Source organism: Fringilla coelebs (assembly GCF_963513975.1).
Source record: "Fringilla coelebs genome assembly, chromosome: 20".
NCBI classification, from domain to species: domain Eukaryota; kingdom Metazoa; phylum Chordata; class Aves; order Passeriformes; family Fringillidae; genus Fringilla; species Fringilla coelebs.
Genome location: NC_140046.1, coordinates 8,796,066 through 8,818,250, shown reverse-complemented (window position 1 = coordinate 8,818,250; position 22,185 = coordinate 8,796,066).

Genomic DNA, 22,185 nt, shown 5'->3' with positions numbered 1-22,185 from the left:
ATACCTGTCACAGTCTAACACAGGTGACAGATGTTGGGAAGTTATGGTAAATAATGTACATGTAGTTTTTAGTATAAAAGATAACACCGCCTCTGAGGCAGTCAGTGTGCCTCTGTCTCACCTGCTGGACAGACCTCAGCAGGCCAGAGAAAGAATTTTATAGATGAGAAACAATAAACAACCTTGAGAATGAGAACAGAAGAGTTCTGACTCCTTCTTCAGCTGCTGGGCTGGTAAAAGAGAGTTTCCAACCCATCCCAGGGTCACTGTGAGCAGCAGGAATCCTGAGACTCCATCTTCTGCTGGGATGGTGACACTGCTGGATTGGTTTAGAGCAGAGACAGACTGTCTGACATAGGGGATGGGTATTGGGAAATTATTGTAAATAAAGTACACACAGTTCTTAGTATAAAAAGCCAACACACCCCAAGAGCAGGGACTGTGCCACAACCCGACCTGCTGGACAGATCTCAGCAGGGCAGAGAAGGAATGGAACAGAGAAGAGAAAATAACCTTGGAAAGCAGAGCTGAGGAATCTCTACTTCTTCTTTGGTCATGGGGCTGGGAAAAAAGAGACTTTAATACCTCAGGGTCATTTCAATCACAGAAACCCCAAGATTGACACTGAAAGAATAACACAGGCTGGAAGTGCATCTCCATGCTGCCTGCAGCAGGGGGGCACACGGGTCTAGGGCAGAGACTGAAGTGAGGGAGAAACCCTTGGGGAAGGACAGATGTACACACCTCCCCTGGGCTGCACTTTACCAGCTCTCAGCAGGGTTAATGGCAAATTAAAAAGCTGTTGTGTCATGTAGAAGGGCCATCCATCTTCAAGGCTTTGCTCTTCATCTTGCAGGTAGAGGAGGGGGATTTGGAAGAGAGCCCCAGCAGTGAATGGCACAAGAGGAGCAATTAGAAATTTAAAGAAACCCCATGGGCGAGCTGAGAGGAGAGTTTCCAGGTAGGGAGAAGGAGAAACTTGGCTGCAGGCACGGGGGATCAGCATCAGGCTGCCTCCTGGCAGCTGCTGACAATTTATGGTGCCTTTTAGTTCATGCCCTACACTCCTGTTCTCCTCCTGAAGAGAAAGTCAGAAAACACTCTGACAGGAAATGGGAAATGTAAATAAAACTCAGCAGCCTCTTGGGGAATCCAAACTCAAAGGCTTTCAGACTCAATCTCCACACAGGTCTGGACTGCCCAAGATTGTGGGGCCTGTAAGAGAAATCCAGTATCAATTGTTTTATCATTGATGTTGTGTTGTAGGGGGAAAGACAGCTCACAAAGGTGATGAAAATCTGTATAAGGAAACTGGATGAAAGCAATGTTTGGGAGACAGAAAGCAAAGAATGTGGCATGGTCCAGGATTCTGACATTGTTCAGTGAGGTTTTGGCAAATATATTACACATTCATTTGGGGTATTTACAGTTATATTTACTGTAAGAAGAGGAAAATCTAATGATTTGGATATCACGGGAAAGCTAATGTGGATTTTTTATGTGTGCCAGTTGGGAGAGAAAGCCAATCATCATATAGGCACATGGGGAATAAAAACCTTGGTAAAACTGGTAAATTCAGCTCCATAAAGAGGCTTCCCCTCTTTGTTTTGTTTTTTTCTTTTTTTGTTTAGTTTTTCCTATCTCCCTTCTGTAGCTTTAAACTTTCCTCTATTGAAGAAATCAAGATGAATGATGCTTGACTGAGTGAATCCAAGCTAGACAGTCAGCTAAAGGAACTTTCTTCTGATCTGGCATTTTCTATGCCAGATGGAAATCAATACTACATTCCAAATGCTACCTTTGGAATATCTCTTGCCAGGCTGAGATGGCAGAAAGCAGTGCTGGAGCACACAAGGAAAGGGAAAGGACCTGAACTGCAGCACCTCCACCTCCAAGGACTCCTTATTGCTCCATACCAGCACTGGGGATTTAATTCAGTATGGGAGACTCTGCCCTAGCTTTGTTAGCAGGCCAAATTTGATAATTAAAAATATTACAGAAACATTATTACCAGGGCTGAAAAATATTTTGTTTTCCAGGCTGTATACTGTCTTTTTAAATCTTTATCCCAAGGCAAAGAAAACCAGTTGATTCCTGTTTTTCTCTTTATATGTACACATCTATTTAGCCTTTCTTGCACACGCACTTCCCAGTTTTGCTTTGTGTAACCAACCACATGAAATGTTTTTTTTAAATTATCCTTTTTCACCAACTGTTTGAGAGTTATCTAATTTAACATTTTTAATATACTTTCATATGGGTATTTCCAAGAAGTAATAACATTTCATAAAAATTACCTCCCAAACAGTGCTGGAGGACTCAGAGAGAAGAACCTGTGCACGAAAATCTTTTGGTGACATGCAGCCCCTGAGGAAATGGCTGGGTCTGGCAGTGAGAGCAGAGGAGAGATTCCCCTGGGTGCACCTGCAGCCTGGTGGGCACACAGACCCCACCAGGGCATGGTCAGACTCATTTATGGTGGAGGGTAATGCAAATTGTGTGTTCAGAGCATTTACAGACCAAACTGATCCTCTCCTGCTCCTGCAAGGAGACTTTTCCAGTTAGTTACAGTTCATTAACTGCTGCCATTGAGTGGTTCTTATTTTAATTCCTTTGATCTAATTCAGAGAGGGATTTTTTTTCTTTGTCAGCATTCGGCCAGAGTGTAAGTTTTGGCTTAGTTAATGAAATATAAAGCTAATTTACATTAATGGCTATTACTGGACACCTAGAAACATTCAGGCAGTCCAATCACTCCGTGGCTCTTTTCCACTTGAAAGGTCAAAACCTCTGAACCCAACTTAGACCAGTGGTGCCATGAGTCAAATGTAATAAAAGGAATACTTCTATTAAATAAAGAAAAATTAGCTGCATAAAACCTCACAGCTCTTGTTATCTTTAGTGTCTCCTGCTGCTTCCTCACGATTGAAAGGCAACTTTGAAAATGTTGTATTAGAAAACACAGAGCATGCTGTACTCTCAGTTCTCTTGACTCAGAAAGATTCAGGTTAACACAGGGAAACAAGCACACAGGAAAACCCTGCGAATCCTCAGGAAAGCTTGTTGTTCTCCCACTGTTCATCCCTGGGGGATCAAAGTCACCCAGCAGAATGAAGCTGGAAGAAGCAAAACTGGCCCAGGAAAGCCACAGGTCATTGCAAAGGATGGAAACCCCACATTTGCATTTGGGTTCTGTGGCACCAGCCTGACTCTGCTTTGGTTCATTTGGTTTCAGAAGGGCTCTGGAAGAACAAAAATCTGCCCACTGCAAGTTTTTCCTAGCAAGATTTCAGATCTTGGCACCAGGCACAATTCCAGCACGATCATGCTGCAGGGTAGAGCCTTCTACCACCTGCTGCTACAGCCACAATAAAGAAAAATATCAGAGTACAAATAGCCTTTGGAGTCCAGATTTTTAGGGGGGAGAGTTTATTTAAAAAGCCAAAAATGCTTCCAGCTAAATTCTTGTTGGTTTTATACATGAGTTGGGGAAGTGAAATAATTGTGGGAAAGGTGGAGTCTAAGGCAGAACAATTGTTTTTATTATTTTAACTGTAACCACCCCAAACTAGTTTCCAGCTAATTTCACTGCAACTAGGCATCTGGGATTTTATTGTCATCATTTTTAGCAGTAAAAATGCCTTTTCTATCCCACTGAAGCTTCTCCTCTGCCTCTTGATTTCTCAGAACATTGTAAATATGGGACAGTATAACATAAAACTCTGAAGAGGCCATTACTTAAACAAACTGAGGGGGTCATTTTCATTTATTTCATGACAATCTCCTCCACCCTTTGCTTTCCTTTGAGGTCATTTTTTGATTTTCTTGTTTTGAAGCCAGGCAATTTGTCCCACACTCTTCTGCTGTTCATGGGCTAATTAGAATTTTAAAAGTAATTGAAACACCCTTTGCAGTATGCTGTTAATCCCCTCCAGATTGCTGGGAACATTAGCTTCAGTGTTTGTTTATTTTAACTGACTCTAAAATATTAAACTGTCGTGGTTTACGAATGGTATTCTCCAATTTAGTGCTCCCACTAAAGCCGCTCTGCCACTTGCTCCCTTTTCTTCTCCCAGTCCTGCCCTGTGCCTGGAGAGGAGAATTGGAGGCACAAAAGGCAAAGGCCAGCAGTTGAGATAAGAACAATTTACTGGAAACAGCTGGGAGGTAAGAAGAGGGACAGGAACAGCAACAGTAACAAAGTATACAAAATAAAGAGTGGTGATAGATGAGCAATGCCATGGGTGACTCCCACAATGAAAAGGCAAATATCCTGTATGTATGTTAGGAGCAGTTTTATAGATTTACAGTTGTGTTTTACCCCCCTGGGGCTGTTATCAGGGGTGCCCTGGGTGTGGGACATTTGGGAGGGTCACTCGTTCCTGTGGCAGCCCCTGAGCTCCAATCAAGGTGTCAGGCAGTGATCCCCAGCACTGGGCAGGGAAGGAGGAGTCCATGGACAGAACTTTGGGAGGGGCCAAAGGGTTAAAAGGGGAAACCCCCATGGGGTGGGTGAGCACATGGTGGGGAAAATCCTCTGCTCCTGGTGCTGTAATATTTTCTCTATTCAGTCTTCTGTTGTATTTTTGATAAGGTTCTAATAAACCTTTTCAGTTTTTGGAAGTGAGTTTCCTTTCTCCCAGAGGGATCCACATGCAAACTGCTCACTGCAGGAACCAGCATCAAGAATTTGGGACAGAATTGACTGGGCAAAAAATTAGCAGCAGCTTACAGGAAAGAATTGATGCTAGAATACATTCAGTGTGTCTGCAGAGTCATTTAATTTATCTTTTCTACAGATCTCTCTGAAAAGAAGGACAATTTTATGAGAAAAAAACAGTCACTACTCTACAGCCCTGCACCTCACTTATACCCTATTACTTGTGCAAACAAAAAGTTAGTGTTGGATTATCAGCAAAGATTTGACCCCACTTTCCACAATGAGTATTATTACAATTAAACAATTAAAATGGAGCCACACTTGTCAGAGAAGTGCCTGCAGTGTGTGTCAGTCAGTGTTAACAAGCACTTCTGTCTGTATGTTTGCTTATTCATTTAGGCTCTGATTAAGGCAGCTAATGAAAGCAGCTGTACCTGAGTTCATCCAGCCAAGGATCCTCTCCTAAGGACCAGAACACCCAGATCTAGATAAGAACCAGGCAAGTGTTGTCATTTCCCAAGTACTCTCACAGCCCTCACCATTTCCAGCTCAAGGAATTTCCTGAATCTGATCTTATTTATCTGTCTAGTAAGACTCAGTAGAAGTCTTCTCCAAATGCTGTGCAGGCTCTGCATCCCACAGGCTCCTTCTGCAAATTCAGGCTTTGGCAAGGAGTTCCACAGGCCTGCTGACACTGTATTGGTCTTGAACACCATTGCCACAATTTTTAATGAGATAATTCTATTTTCTGTCATAAAATCCTCTTTTTTTTTGCTTTATTATTTGCTCTTTTGGTAGCTGTAGAGTACTGAGCTGCTATCTCCATGGAATTCAAGTTTGCTCTGAATTGTGGCACACTTTTTGCCCAGCTACATCTCTTCAGAAGTGAACAGTCTGCCTTCCTCACATGGTTACCACTTACACCATCATAGCTGTAAATGCTTCATGGCTGTGTCACCCTACCTGTACTGGCACTGTTGTGACTGATAAATGCTCTATAGCTGTGTCACCCTACCTGTAGTGGCACTGTTGTGACTGATAAATGCTCTATAGCTGTGTCACCATACTTGGACTGTTCTCATTGATAAATGCTTTACAGCTGTGTCACCCTACCTGTACTGTTCTCATGGATAAATGCTCTGTAGCTGTGTCACCCTACCTGTACTGGCACTGTTCTCATTGATAAATGCTTTATAGCTGTGTCACTCTACCTGTACTGGCACTGTTGTGAATTGATAAATGCTCTATAGCTGTGTCACCATACTTGGACTGTTCTCATTGATAAATGCTTTATAGCTGTGTCACCATACCTGGACTGTTCTCATTGATAAATGCTCTATAGCTGTGTCACCCTACCTGGACTGGCACTGTTGTGATTGATAAATGCTCTATAGCTGTGTCACCCTACCTGTAGTGGCACTGTTCTCATTGATAAATGCTCTATAGCTGTGTCACCCTACCTGTGCTGGCACTGTTCTCATTGGTTCCCATGTTTGTAGCCCATCCCTAACTATCTAGAAAGGCACTAGGTAGTACAGAGGCCAGGCAAAGCCAGACTCTCATCCCACTGTCTGAAAACACCAGTTTGAACCAGCAGCACTGCTTCATCCCAGCCACGCACTGCTGATGGAAGAGCCTGACTTCTCCTCTGTTCATCCCGTTGCTTTTGTTTGCCTCCAAAAGAGCTTGTATCTGGTACTCAGGCTCTCACCTCAAAGTAGCAATGAAGGGTTTTTAAACCACCAGGCACTGAAAGTTGAGGAACTGTTTTTCCCCCAGGTTTCCAAGGTTTCCATATCTCCAAAGTGTCGTTCAAGTCACTCATGTCAGTTTGCTCCAGGTGCCTTCCCAAGCTGTCACCAAGGTACCATCCTGTTGGGAAGGATGAAAGTGTGACAGGAAAGTCTCACAGATATGTGTGCTTGGCAGAAAGATTTTTAAATGTGGAATCTGATGAAGGAATAGAGATGGAAGCAAGTTTTGATATAGAAGAAAAGAATTGCTGAGCCAGTCTTAACTGGGTAACCAAGGAGGCAAAGGGTGTGTTAGTTAGAAGGGGCTTTTATGGCTTAGAGCAAGGGATAAACCCACCCCAAACAAGAAGATGTTTTTACCAAGCAGGAAGAGAGCACAGGCAAACAAGCTTGCTGAGGTGGCAAGGAGAAAAAAGGTCTCAGAATTTTCCACTGCAAGAAAACTGAAAAACAACTTCTGGCTTAAACTGTGATGTGCTGACTTTGAGTGATTGGAGAGCAGTAAAATGGATATGGTAATGACAGTAGTTATGATGGGCTATAGGTAAAAGTTAAGGGATAGATTGGTTCTGCTGTATTGAGATGCTCAGCAAAGAAAAGTCTCTAATGCACTGTAACCAAAACCAAAGGGTCTCCATGCCTGCCTGCAGCTGGAGCTGACAGCTGTGGGCACAGCTCTGTCACCCACCACCCTGGGCTGCTGTGACACTTTGGATCCAATAAACTGCATTTTGGAGAGCCCCTGGCGTGCCACATCCCTCATTTTTGCATTTTAGGGAATTGTATGGCAAGGACAGCCAGTGTCACCCTAATTCCTCCTCCCCAGGGGTGGCCCAGAGGTTCAGGGAGCAGCTCCTGCAGTGGGGTGACACATCTGCCCCTGGCCATGGCCACTGATGGCTCTTGCCTTGCCCTCAGATCACACCCCATGGGCTTTGGCAGGTCTCAGGTCCGGTGTGGAAGGGTCAAACCTGGCCTGGTGGGAGGCAATGAGATTTTGTCAGTGGCTGGATCATATTTCAGCTAAGATGTATTTACAAACCTGACATTTTTCAAGGGAAGAACAAGGCCATGGATAGCACCTCTGGCCCGGGCCAGTGATGCCCAGAGCTTTATTCAACATGCTCAGAGGCCTTCAGGCATCAGTGTACTTCTGCAAATCCAATGCTGAAGCTCCAGGCAGCCTGACAGACTAAAGCCAAGGAAAACCAACTTTAAAAACAGCATTAAGAACCGTGAGAAGCACGCAGCAGTTTGTAAAATGCACACTTTAAAATGTACTTGGCAGACAGCAGAATAATAAGTTAAGACACAATAACTATATGTAAAAATGTCCTTAGAACAGCTGAAAAAACAGGTCTAATGTATTTTCCAGCTGCCAATTCAGATAATCTGGCAGTACCAGAAATCACCAAGGAGGCAGCTGGAGCCCACGGGACAGGAGCCTGTGGGGCAGAGGTGCAGAAGGTCAGGCACTAAACACCAGAGCTGACAGGAGCCAGTCAGTGCAAATTATCTGTAGGCACCAGGGCACCGTGGTTCAGTGCCTGAGCATGTCTGGGGCTCCATCAGATGGAAAGCAAGAGCTTTGACAGATCACTCTTCAAGGTACAGAGCTAAACAACGATGCTCAAGAACTTAAAAACTCCGTCACATATTTGTAAACACATTTCTCTTCCCAGAAAAAAGCAAGGCACAATTCTTCCCAAGAATATTTCTGGGATTCCCATTCTCAGAACCTCAAGGAAAGGAAGAACAATTCTTATCTCATTTGCAGTGCCTGTGTTTGTGCCAAAGCAGAATGTAACATGGAGATTGTTTATCCACAGTGATGGTGTTTTGTCTCTTGGCCTTCAGGGTCAGGTGTGTGTTGGGACTGTTGGGTGACAGTCATGAGATTCTGGGCAGTGGAGTGCAGTTGAGTGCTTGGCAGATTCAGTTTAGATGTAATGTAATATAGTGCATTATAGTATAGTATAATAAATTAATTAATTAGCCTTCTGATATTCATGGAGTCCTCCTCATCATTCACAGAGAAATTCACCTTCACAGAGAAAAGCAAGGCACATCATCCCAAGAATATTTCTGAGATACACATTCTCTAAACGTCAGAGAACGGAACAACAATTCTTATCTCATTTGCAGTGCCTGTGTTTGTGCCAAAGCAGAATGCAACATGGAGATTGTTTACCCACAGTGATGGTGTTTTGTTCCTTGGCCTTCAGGGCCAGGTGTGTGTGTGTCAGGATTTTTGGGTGACAGTCATGAGATTCTGTGCAGTTGAGTGCTTGGCAATTCAGTTGAGATGTAATGTGACATAGAGTAATATAGTACAGAATAATACAGTATAATAAAGTAATTAATAAGCCTTCTGATAAGATGGAGTCCTCCTCATCATTCCTCTCCTTTGTCAGGGCATTCCCTGCAAATACTGCTCATATTCTGCCACCCATCCCACCCAGGGTTCCTTCTGCCCCCCATCCCTCCCAGAACAGGGGATGGAAGGGCACTATCCAAAGCCATCTCCTTATGAGGAGCAATCATCCACAGTCAAGCCAGACATTCCTAAACTGAGATGTCATTTAAAGTTGCCCAGATTCAAGAGGAAAGGCTGATTACCAAGCTGCTGTCAGCTGAAAACGAGCCCTGTACAAGCACCTCAAAGTCTAGAGGCTGAGACAGTCTTAATTCACTTTTAAGGAATTCAGGAATTCATTCAGACTGAAGGATGGTACATCACCAGGGAAGAAATACAGGGAAGTGAAAACCACCATGGTTAATAAACACAGAAAATTTACTTCCAAGCACTTTGGTACACTCAATTTAAAATGTTTTCTGTTCAGTCTAGCTGTGTTTATCCACAAACATATAAAATGTCATTATATGTCCCTTCTGGTGGATAAAATGGCAAATAGTTAAGAGCATGCAAAAATAATCAGGGCAGCAAGCAGAAAAAAGCTCTTTTCTACCAGGACTTACACGTGGAACCTAGAAAGAGAGACTAATTGCTCCCCTGGACCCTGTGATAGGCTAAATCTGACTCGCAAACAGCTGCAAGATCATGGCATCAAGGAGTGGGTGCCTCTGTTTTCTGTCTCACTGGCTGCTTGAGACACATTTTTCCTGTGATTTGAGCTGATTGGGACTCTCATTTACCAATTAGAGGATGAGACTGAACAGGGAGGAACAGAAGATGATTTAAAATCTGCTCCTTGCTATTTCTAAACAACTGTGGGCCATTCTCTTCCAAATTAAATCTGGCTTCTGGCTGGCAAGCTAACTGGCAAATGCAATCTCATTCCCTGAGTGCCAGGGCACATCAGCTGTGCATGTGCCATTTGTGCTCCATCTGCAGGAAATGGGATGTGCCAATTGATTTCAGGAGGGCTGGCAAGGGGATGCAGCACCACAACCAGCATGACACTGAGCTTTTGAATTCTTCCCACCTAAGTAAAATAAACTGGGAATCCCACGAGACTGTGCTTTAAAACTTGGGCAATTTACACCATTTCCAAATGTCAGCTTTTGTCAGCAGGCCTGTTATCACTCTTAAAGTGGAAAAGTAGTGGCAATGAAAGCTTTTCATTGTTTAAAATAATTATTAATATAACATAACATAGCATAACATAACATAACATAACATAACATAACACATAATGATTATATAATATAATAATAAATACATATCATTATAATATATAATATATATACTATACTATACTATAATATAATATAATATAATATAATATAATATAATATAATATAATATAATATAATATAATATAATATAATATAATATAATATAATATAATATAATATAATATAATATAATATAATATATTATGATTCTATTATATAATAATGAAGATATAATATATTATTATAATAAATTATATATAAGGTATCATATATAAATATAACAATATATTATATTATATTATATTATATTATATTATATTATATTATATTATATCATATCATATCATATCATATCATATCATATCATATCATATCATATTATATTATATTATATTATATTATATTGCAGTAATATAATAATATTTATTATTATATAAATAAATATATAATTATAGGCATTCTGGCAGGTGATACAAGAAGTGTTTGGTTTGTGTTTGTCCACTCTGTCTCTTGAGCTAAGGCCAAGAGCAACTGAACTTAAAACACCCTTAGAAAAATAGTTCAAACTTATTAATTTGAAATGCACTCCTAGCCAGATGAGGTGTAAAATGAACATCAATAGGAAGCCCCTATCCTCCACTGGATAATTCTTGGGCACAGACTCCTCACAGGAAGGCTTTAGGCCAGTTTCATGTATATATGTGATAATTTTAGCATCTCTGTCTTGGGAGGGAAGTAGTGCTTTGAGGAGAAGAAAGATCTCTTTAAAATAACTCTGTTTTTTTTCCTGAATAATTATGTCGGGTTTTTTTTAAACTCATTTTAGAGAGAGAGAGAAATATCATATTATGTTTTCTGTGTATTATTATTTTCTATAAAACATAAAAATAATAGAATAATATGTAAATAATAAAAATTAATAAATAACAAATAATATAAATACTAAAACATTTTATTCATATATTTTATAGATAACATTATGTTTTATGATTTAACCAATTTTTCCAGCATGAGAGAATACTTTAGATGGGTAATAGCAAAGAGGTAGCAATGCTGACCAGAATCACAGCTCACTTCTCTAGCTCTGGCACAGTGAATAGGTAAATGTGAGTAGATATTACTCACCTACTGTGTAATGAGTAACCAAAGCCCACTTGGCCCTCTCTAATTTGACCCAATTAATTTGTCTCAATAATTGTCACAACTGGCAAATTCCCTTCAGGAGAGGTTCAGGAGGAAAGCTGCTCCTAGTTCCCGGTGCAGATCAAAGTGAGCAGCCAGAGGTGCAAGGGGGAGCTGCCAAGGCAGCTGAGTGTGGAATGCTTGGAGTGAGGAGCTGTCAGTCTCCCCTCTGGAGTGCTCTTGTTTGAGAAAAGCACAAGATCCTGAGTGCCTCTTGTCCCCTGTGATTGCATCTGCACTCCAGCCCTGCCATCCTCCTGGAGTTTGGCTCAGCCCCCTGATCACTGAGAGCTTGTTTGCTGTTTTCTCAGCATACACAGGGTTGACATACTTCTTTATTTTATTTTTTTTTAGCCTTTGTTTGCCTTGCTGCAGCTGAAAGCAGCTGCACAGATTCTGCCTGACATTGTCAGAGGGGAAATAATGTCAAACACTGGTACCTGTAATGCTGTAATGCTGGCTGCAGCTCCAGCCAAAAGCTGCAGCGAGTGGCCTCACTGCACGGCACTGAATTAAAATGTTTTGCTTATTCATAAGCTTCCTTGATATTAATATGAAAAAAATGGCAAAAAAGCCTACATTTTATAGTCTGTCATTTCACTCTGCATGACTGGTACTGTAACTTTGTATGCTCCCACTACACTCATACAGATTACACTTACAAATTGCCCCTCTGAATAAAGAGCACTGCACAGGGATGACAAGTATTGATTTTCAATCTCCTTCCAAAATGACTCTATCATCACAAGTAAGTCAGGCAATTTGCCTCACTTTACACTTCAGGCTATGGGCCTCAGATCACATTGACAGGCCTGATCCTTCAGGAGATGTTTAATTAGAAAAGAAATGAAAGGAATTACTGTAAATCAGCACTTAGCAGTGATACAGAATTTGTAAAGCTCCTTCTTCCCCCCTGTATGAGCTGACTCCATTCTGCTGTCCTCATTAGGAAGTTTGAGGTGGTTGTTTCACACAATTAAACTGCAGTCTTTTCTCTAGGAAATACCTCAGTGGTGTTTTCTGCCCCAGGGTGAGGTCACACAGCCTCAGCAGGGCTCATCTTCCTCACCTTCCCCACTGTGGCTCCCTGGCACTTTGCTCTCAGAGCTGCTTGAACAGAGCTGTGAGCCCTGTGCTCTGCAGGTGCATTGTGGTCACCAATTGCTGTGGTGTATTTGAGGGTTCCCAGGACAAGGTGAGAGGTGAGAATTGACTCCAAGTTCTCAGAAGGTTGATATATTATATTATATTATATTATATTATATTATATTATATTATATTATATTATATTATATTATATTATATTATATTATATTATATTATATTATATTATATTATATTATATTATATTATATTATATTATATTATATTATATTATATTATATTATATTATATTATATTATATTATATCATGTTATGTTATATCATATCATATCGTATCATATCATATCATATCATATCATATCATATCATATCATATCTTATCATATATGAAAATTACATACTAAAACTATATATAAGGAAGAGAAAGGAATGAATAATAAAAGCTGTGACTGACCAGAGAGTCCGACACAGCTGGCTGTGATTGGTCATTAAGTAAAAACAATTCACGTGTTGGATAAACGATCTCCAAACCACATTCCAAAGCAGAAAACACAGGAGAAGCAATCAGATAATTAGTGTTTTCATTTTTCTCTGAGGTTTCTCAGCTTCCCAGGGGAAGAAGCCCTGGAGAAGGGATTTTTCCAGAAAATATGACAGTGACAGGTGTGTGTTCTACCACCCTCTGTCAGAGCTGGGCAGTTCTCTGCTGTCCATGGGCAGTTTCTTTATCTCTCCCACAGCCCATCCTCCCTGCAGCAGATCTCTGCTGTCCATGGCCACTGAGTGTCCCTGCAGGGCTGATCCAATTCCACCATCCCATGGGGAGATGCTGTGCCCAGTGCAGGAGCCAAGCATTCCTACCTGGATACAATCTGCCCTGGAACAGCACAGCAGCCTTTGCCCCCTGCATTCCCAGAGGAGCAGCTTTCTCCTGCCCTGCATTCCCAGAGGGAGAGCAGGCCCATCTCCAGCAGCCCTGCAGCTGCAGAGGAAAACTCCCCCCTTGTGCAGGATCCTGCTGCAGCAGAGCCACAGCTGGCACTGCAGGAGGGCTGAGCCCCCATGGGATGGGGCTGTGCCCCCACCCTGACACACAGGGGACAGGGACTGCTCTCACTCTGGCTGTGGTTTGGTTTTGTACTATTGCATTTGTATTTTTCATTTTCCTGCTAAAGAACTGTTATTCCTACTCCCATATCTTTGCCTGAGAACCCCTTAATTTCAAAATTATAATAATTGGGAGGGAGGGGGTTTACATTTTCCATTTCAGGGGAGGCTCCTGCCTTCCTTAGCAGGCACCTGTCCTTTCAAACCAAGATGTGTATCAACCTCACAGACTTGAAAGGAAATCTCTGTGCCTTTTATTCCTGTTAAAAAAGGAATATCTCTAAGCTAAAGATGTAACATTTGTAACACTGAGAGAGGCTTTAAAAATTTACCTTGTGGTGGAATGCGGTAGGGAGGGAAAAACTCCCCTACAGTTTTATTAAAACTTGTTACAAATGGTGAGAGCAATCATCCATCATCTTGTATAGATTTCTCTTTCTTCTCTTTAGAGTGAGAAATGAAACCACTCATTTACTGCAGCAATAATACATGGAGATCTGCTTCCAAAGCTCCCAGCTGGGCCATGTCTGCCACTCACCATGAAAGGGGCAAAAATATCACAAGAAAACCACAAAAAAGCAACAGAGAGGTTTGGATGGCAATGGACTCACAATGGGCAGCATGTGATGAGATGAGAGCTGTGTTTGTGCAGTGCAGAAACACCTGAAGGAGGGAGTGTTGTGTGTGTGGTTTTCAGCAGGATGGGGCAGTGGAGGAGCCCCAGCTGCCCTGTGAGCAGATGATGCTCTCTTTGAGACAAGGACAGCAAAACAAAACACTGCACATTAATACTTGCTTTGCTGCAAAAAGTCAGGAAAAGGTCATTTAATTTTTCAAAGGCATAGAAACAACTGGAGTCTTCAGTATTTCTTTTGCCATGGAGTCATCAGTGTAAGCTCAGTCAAGTCTATGAATTTTAACTGGTGTTTTGCTGTTAATTTGGGTCACATGGGTCACACAGATGACTGTGGCTTCTTCCTCTGGCAGTGTGAGGAATCCTGGCTGCAGGACACCCTCCTTACTGTTGGCAGACATGGCTTGCCAGCTGACTGTGTACAAAGGCTCTCAATAAATAGTCTCATTTATTATGTGATAGCTCAGCCCTGAATTGTTGGAGTCAGTGGGGGAAATACTGGATGGATTTTTTTTTCCCTGAATGATTCAGGACTTTAGAGAAGAGGAATCATTGTACTATATAATAATAATAATAAAAATACAACACCTGTATCATAATTAAAATATTCTTTTCTACTCAGGACTCATTAGAACAAGAACCAAATACAGAGTGAACCTTCTGTGCTTTATTACTACCACTATTAATATTTTCAGAAATTTCCAGCTGCTTCAACCCTTTGTTCTGGCACTAAAACCAAAAGCTTTGATTTATTAGTGTTCTAAAAACACCAAGTTGTTCAATGAACACAACTAATGGAGTCAAGCTTCCTATGAAGTTGAGCTTTTGCTCCTTTTTTCTCTTTCACTACCCAGAGCAGCTGCAGCCTCCTTACATGACCTTTGTGAGAGCCATACTGAAGAAGACAAGCCAGCCAGTGACCAGCAAGCAGAGTGTGAACAACTGAAATCCACTTGCCTTTTTCCTGACAGAGGTGTGTGGGTCCCTAATTAGCTAGATACTAATGGCCACAAATTTGTAGGAATGCAATGATCTTTGAATTTTCTATTTCTGTGTAAAAATTTGTTAAAATAGGCTACCAGGTTCCTCAGTTCCTGGAGGGAACAGAGAACTAGCTGCAACTGCAGTCTGAAAGTAGAAAAAGTTACAATGGTACAACAAGCAAGGACATGAAACAATAGCTTGAGTTTTAGGCTTGGCTTAAGACTGCAGAAAAATATGCTTAGCAAGATAGTAGAAGGTTTTAAGCTTAATAATGGAATATTGTGTATTGTTAATAGACAGAAGACAAGCAAGCATTGTGCAAAGCAGATGTACATGTACTTTTAGTAACTGGCTGAAACAGCTGTCTGTAAACTTTAGCAATATGCTATTAGCTAAAAAGTTTTTAAGATGCTCTGTAACAACTACTAGCTATATTTGAGCTTTGCCATCTTCCAGTTGTCTCAACCATGTAACAAGGCTGATGCTGCAGACAGAGCTCAAAGAATGTACCCCAGCAGTTCCATCCTGTTTGTGAAAAAGGAAAAATAACCCCACCAACACAGCTTTGTGCTGGAGAGGGAGCTGCTGCTCTCAGCACTGCCCTCAGCCCCAGCTTGCTGGGGTTGTTATTGCTGCAGAAGCTGTGATAGCACCAAGCCTGTTGCTGATAGAGGAGATATTTCTTGCTGCACCTTCTGCTGATGTTTTAGCTCTTCTGGGAAAGTAACAGCAGCCTAAAAGTTCCTTAACCTGGCCTTAAAGTCCCTATAGCCAAACCAGAGTTTTCTATGGTCTCTCTCAGAGTATTTCAGCAACTTGCTGTCTCTGAGCAGACATGCCCACACTGCTCCTTAGGACTGCTTTTCAATAGATCTCTGCTGTATTATGTGCAGCCTGTGACTGTAAAATCATTTTGCATTTGTGAGTATTTTCTGTTAGAAAATGGAATCACAGAATCATAGAATATCCTGAACTGGAAAGGACCCAGAAGGATCATTGAAGTCCAACTCCTAGCCCTGCACAGGACAGCCCTGAGAATTACTCCATGTGCCTGAGTGCAGTCACTTATTTTCAAGTGTTCTGTAGCTTTTTATACATTTTTATAACATATATACATTTATATATATATATATACATTTTGTTAAATGTATATATATATTAATCAAAAATGTGAGATACAGGCCTGAATTTTCACTGTACAAATTATTTATATCTACTGCAAAAGAGATTAGCATCATGCCAAATATAAATCCCTTTTTTCCTTTTAAAGCCCTTATGATGTAGGTAGAAGCTGTACTGTATAAATGGAGAAAATGAGGACAAGGGGAAAGCAAATTAATGAAGAATGTGCAAAATTAGCAATAGCACTCATTATCACTAAATATTCTTTTGCTTGTCTCTCAGGAAGGGAGGGGAAATAGAAAGTGCATATTCATTTCAAAAGCCTCAGATCAGTGAGGAAGGAAAATGCTTTCCAATTTCCTGGCAGGGGTGACCGTGGGAGGGCTCCTCTGTTGTGTCACCATTCTCAGATTCCATTTCTCCTGCTGCTGTTTTGGTTGCTTCTTGCCTAAAAGCAGGTCCCAGCCATGGATTATCTCCCTGTACAGCACCCCTCAGCCAGCACAGCACCTTCACTCTCTCTGTTCCAAACTGGGAGAGCTGAAAAACAGTCCAAATTTTTATTTTATCTCTTTTATACCCAAATAACTAATACTGCCCAGTCTCATTTCAAAAGGAACTGCCCCTTCCTGTGCTACTGCCTCATTTTCTGAGAGTACTTCTGAAGGAAACACTAAACAAATTTCAGCATGCTCAATTTAATTTTTCAGAGATTCTGCATGAGAGAGGGAGATAAGTGACGCAGGCTATTTATTGAACCAGACTAAAATACCAGACTTTACTTAGAATTAAGCACTGAAAAGTTAATTGCAAGGATTAATTAGGTCTTTGAAAGTCTGCTGCTACTGAATAATGCATGTCATGTGAGGGGAAAGAGGCAGGTACTTGGATGATGGAACAAAAGCTGGTTACGAGCTGCTCACCACCTGGTCCAAGTGCTGACCTTCACTTACACCAGTTCCTTTCCTCCAGCATGACCCTTCCTCTGCTCTGAGTTGGTTTTCTCATTTGTTTTTCAGTCTCCCTTTCCCTTTTTCCCTTTTTTGAGCAGTTTCAACTGATACACTTTTCAGAGTGCACTAGTCCTCTCCCACCACTCCACAGAAACATTCTCCTTGAGAGGACACTTCAGTCACAGGTTACACTGGAAATCTCTTTTCTCTTCAGTAACTTATTGCTCTGCTCTTTTGTCCCACATTCCTGCTCACCTTAGCATTTATATTTGGGATTCTCCCTCCTGCCAGGAGAAAAGTCTTGCTCTCATTCCAGCCACACTTGAGCCTATGTGGTTTGAAGCAATCATCCTATTTAAGCTGCAGTTTAAAAATAAAACCCTCTGCACAGTAATTATAGCCTTGCATTAGGAAACACTGGCTGTTCCACATTGCATCCATAGGCTGCACTCTGCTCTGAGAGAGCTGCACCATCTGCTCTCCTGCTCCCTGTCCTCACTCCTGCAGACATCACATAAACATCTTGAGAGAGCAGCAGGCTGCTTGCAGTCATGACAGATCTGAGCAGTGTTTAAAGTCAAAAGCCTTTATTTACTGCTTGGTGAAGAGAGAGGACTCATAATCAAGGGCAATAAATGAGATATATAGCAGTTAATGATTCAAAGGGATGGCAGCCCTGCGTGCCAACCTGTGACTTCTTTCACATGGAGAAGGCTCCAAAATGAGAAGAGGGGATGGTTGACATTTCTGGTCACCATGAGATAGCCTCTGGTGCTGGGGACTGGGTTGGGAGGCACAGAAATGGGACAAGCAGGCACAGAAATGGGGCAAGAAGGCACTGCTGGGGTTTGGAGGCACAGAAATGGGGCAAGCAGGCACAGAAATGGGACAAGCAGGCACTGCTGGAGTTTGGAGGCAGAGAAATGGGACAAGCAGGCACTGCTGGGGTTTGGGCATCACAGAGCAGGCTGAAGAGGAACTCACTGGCCTTCAGCCAACACACAGAGCTGAAGCACCATGAGGGGCTGTCCAGGAGGAGATCCTTCTCTGGGATAAGTTCCCACAGCTGCTGTTACTCAAAAAATAGATGTGAGGTCTTTCTCCACGTTTGGAAAGGCAGGAGAGCAATGAAAGGGAAGGAGAATTGACAGGATGGACCTGTAGTAGCTTAGAAGTCCCTCAGTCTGTCCTGTAACCCACTGCAGAAACCCACGGAGTTCATTGTGCACATTTGGAGAGCAAACCAGTCTTTATCAACTGACCTAGCCCCACATCACCTCAGAGTACTCACAACACTGAGTACAACACTGAGTACCTACTAAAGAAGTACTTACACTACTCACACTACTATACACTATATATAGATACAGTAAGTATATATGTGTGTATATATATACTTACAACTACTTACACTACTATAACAGTACTTACAACCCTGAGTACCTACTATACAACTACTTACACTATATATAGTAATTATATGTGTATAGATATACACTTACAACTACTTACACTACTATAACAGTACTTACAACACTGAGTACCTACTATACAACTACTTACATTACTTACACTACTATACACAATATGTATAGTAAGTATATATGTATATATATATATACACTTACAACTACTTATACTACTGTAACACTGCTTACAACACTGAGTACCTACTCTACAACTACTTACACTACTATACACTATATATATAGTAAGTATAAATGTGTGTATATACATACACTTAGAACTACTTACACTAATATAACAGTACTTACAACACTGAGTACCTCCTATAATATTACATAATATTGCAATATACATAATATTATAATATACATAATATTACAACACTGAGTACCTACTATACAATTACTTACACTACTATATACTATATATATAGTAAGTATATATGTGTATATATACACTTACAACTACTTACACTACTATAACACTGCTTGCAACACTGAGTACCTACTATACAACTACTTACACTACTATATACTATATATAGTAAGTATAAATGTGTGTATATATATACACTTAGAACTACTTACACTAATATAACAGTACTTACAACACTGAGTACCTACTATACACTACTATATAACTACTTACACTACTATATACTATATATATAGTAAGTACATATGTGTATATATATGTGTGTGTATAGATATATATATATGTATATGTAAATGTAAATATACACTTACAACTACTTACACTACTCTAACACTACTTACAACACTGAGTACCTACTAACTCTAAACTAATGCTCTGAACCTTACCTGAGCCTGGGCAGTGACTGGGCCTCTGCAATGCTGTGTTCAGGTAACTCTTCAGCGCTGTGAATGCAGGAATTCAGATAACTTGAAGCCTTAAATGTGTCCCACTCCTTGGCTGAGCTCTGCAGTAGCTGTCGTGGCCCTAGGAGCAGTCTCCTGGTTTAGAGCTAGTGCTTGTACCAAGATAACTGAGTGGATAAACTGGTCCAGGATAATACTCTTACCTCTCAAACTTGCTAAAAATTCCAAAGCCACGTTTCACAAGCTCAGGTTCTTTAGCAACAAATGCACGTTTTCCCTTGTTCATTTCATCAGCCTTTCTAATTTTACTTGTTTTCTCCCTGATCCTTGGAATTCAATTCTACTGATTTCCTGAGCATTAAGCATACCTGAATATTCCCCTGGTCTGCTTAATGGCCCCAGCAAAAAAAGTGTTTCGACTCATTGGCAGAGCAGTTGAAGCAATCACTGCACACAAGCTGCTCTTGCAGGGTTAGATGTTGGAAACAGCTAATTTTTTTTTACAGTGGGTGAGCTAGCAAAGTTATGGTATTACAAATGGCTCCTGGGAAGTGATAAATGGGCTTCGAAATGCAGCATAATGATCATTACAAGGGGATGCATTTTGGTCTTGAGCTACTGTGCACATTTTATTGAGATGGGGGAAAATATCCCAGAGAGTGAGGCTTCAGCAGCCAACTGGAACCCAATTTGGGCTTTGGCAACGAGGCATTTGTGAACTTCAAGTTCCACATCTCTTGGATGGTGCTAAGAAGGGATGATGCAGCTGATGTGGATCGCTGAAAAGTATTTAAAAAAAAAAAAGATGCAGGAATTCCTAATCCTGAAGCATATCACCTTCCAGCTCCAGGTGGGGACCGTCATGTTGCAAAACCTCAGGAGTCTGAGTTCAAGTTAATGGCGAATTACCAGTAATTTTTAAAATTCTCTCAGGTTTTTTCTGACTGAGGAAGCTGTTCTTGCACCAAACACTTCGTGGCCCTTGTGCTTTCTGTCAGGGATTAAGGAAATGGCTCCAGTAACTGAGTCACAGCCTAAAGTGCCAAGTTGGTTCTTCAGGCTGCACCTATGACTCAGTCAAGCTGAGCAGAGTTCCTTCCCTCTGCTTCAAGATCATATCCAAAGCTGTTCCCAGATGATTTCTGCTCCCTGCAGGTCTACCAGTGGCTCTGTTTTTAGGATTTTTTTACTCACTTGAACTTCACCCAGCGAGTCTTTCTGCCCCTCACATTTACCCTGCAGTCCCCAAGGCCTGATCTGATATTAAAGCAGGCAGGGAGAGGCCACAAGAAACCTCTCACTGCAGTTTTAGCCTGGCACATCTTTTTTCTCCCAGCTTTTTCTCTAAAACTGAGAGGTTTAGGCTTTCTGCGCTGAAAGGCAGAGACCCACAAGAGAACACTTCATTTAACCTGAAGCCTTCACTCCTGAAGCCTAACTTCACATTTAATGTGTAGAAAGCTTCCAAAACTGAATGACAGAATTAAGATTGTAAGTGTGTGGTTTGATTAGAAGTGTGTAATATCACCTAGTAGAAAACTAGGAGTTTAAATTTTTAGAATATAGTAATATATAGAAAACTGAGATAAAAGTGTAAGAACAATAGCTAGTCCTTCTTCTTCAGTAGTATTTTGTAATTAGAGAAGTCCACATTGTGAGACATAAGTAATTAGTTATTAAGTTAAAAGTAAAAATAATCTAATTGTCATTTCTTAATTAGATCGTTTTTCCTTAAAAAACTTTGTAAAAATAAATACAGGGCCATTTTGTAGCTTACTAGTAAAACACTGTAAAACTCATAACTTGTAAGACTGTAATATAAATAAAAAATAATAAACATTGAGTCCAAACACAAAACACTGTCTCAAATGCTTTCAATCCCAACCCTAACCCAAACAGAAAAAAACCAAAAAGAATAAAACCTTCATGGTCTGCCAAGCCAGGCATTGTCAGGAGGTCCTGCACTGGAATTCCCTGTGGATACAGACACCTGCCCCAGGTTCATTTGTAAAAAAGGATTTAAAAAAAGAGGAAAAATAAATAAATTTCCCTTTTTTTATCAGTATATTGGTGATTGCTGTTCTGGAGTGGCTGGTGGGGAGATGGGAGTGTCCCAGGATGTGCTGATCAAAGGCAGAGGGAGCTGGGAAGTGGAGGCACCTCTTTGTGAGGTGGCACCTCAGTGTCCCACAGAGTCACAGACTCGATTGTCCAAATTACCCCTCAGAGAGGAGAAATCATCTTCCCTCCAGAGGAAAAAGTGTAATGCCCTGTGTCCAATTTTCTTTTCATTGCTGTTTTTATTATGGAAACAAAATGTTCACTGATTCTAAGATGAAATTGGAGAGAGCTAATTTTTGTAGTTCTTGCTAATAAAATTCTTAATGTGTTCCTTTGCCATTATCATAAAGATTGTTATAGTTTATCTCTGGAATCTTATTATTTTCCCCTGAATTCCTGGGCATTCCTTATCTTCAGAACTATTTTCATCTATTGAAATATTCCTCCTTTATCTTATCTTTGCCTTCATAGTTAGCATGAACATATCTTCATTATCCTACTTCTGTTTTCAAAACAATAAGTGGTGGCTGATCACAAAAACCTTGGAGCCTTCAGAAGATGAAGCAGCAAAACTACTGGAAACATTGGGGAAGAAGAAATTTTGGGTTTACAAGTAACCAAAAATCTAACAGCAGGAATAGAGATAGCAAGGTACCTAGATAGCAAAATAATGCAAAGT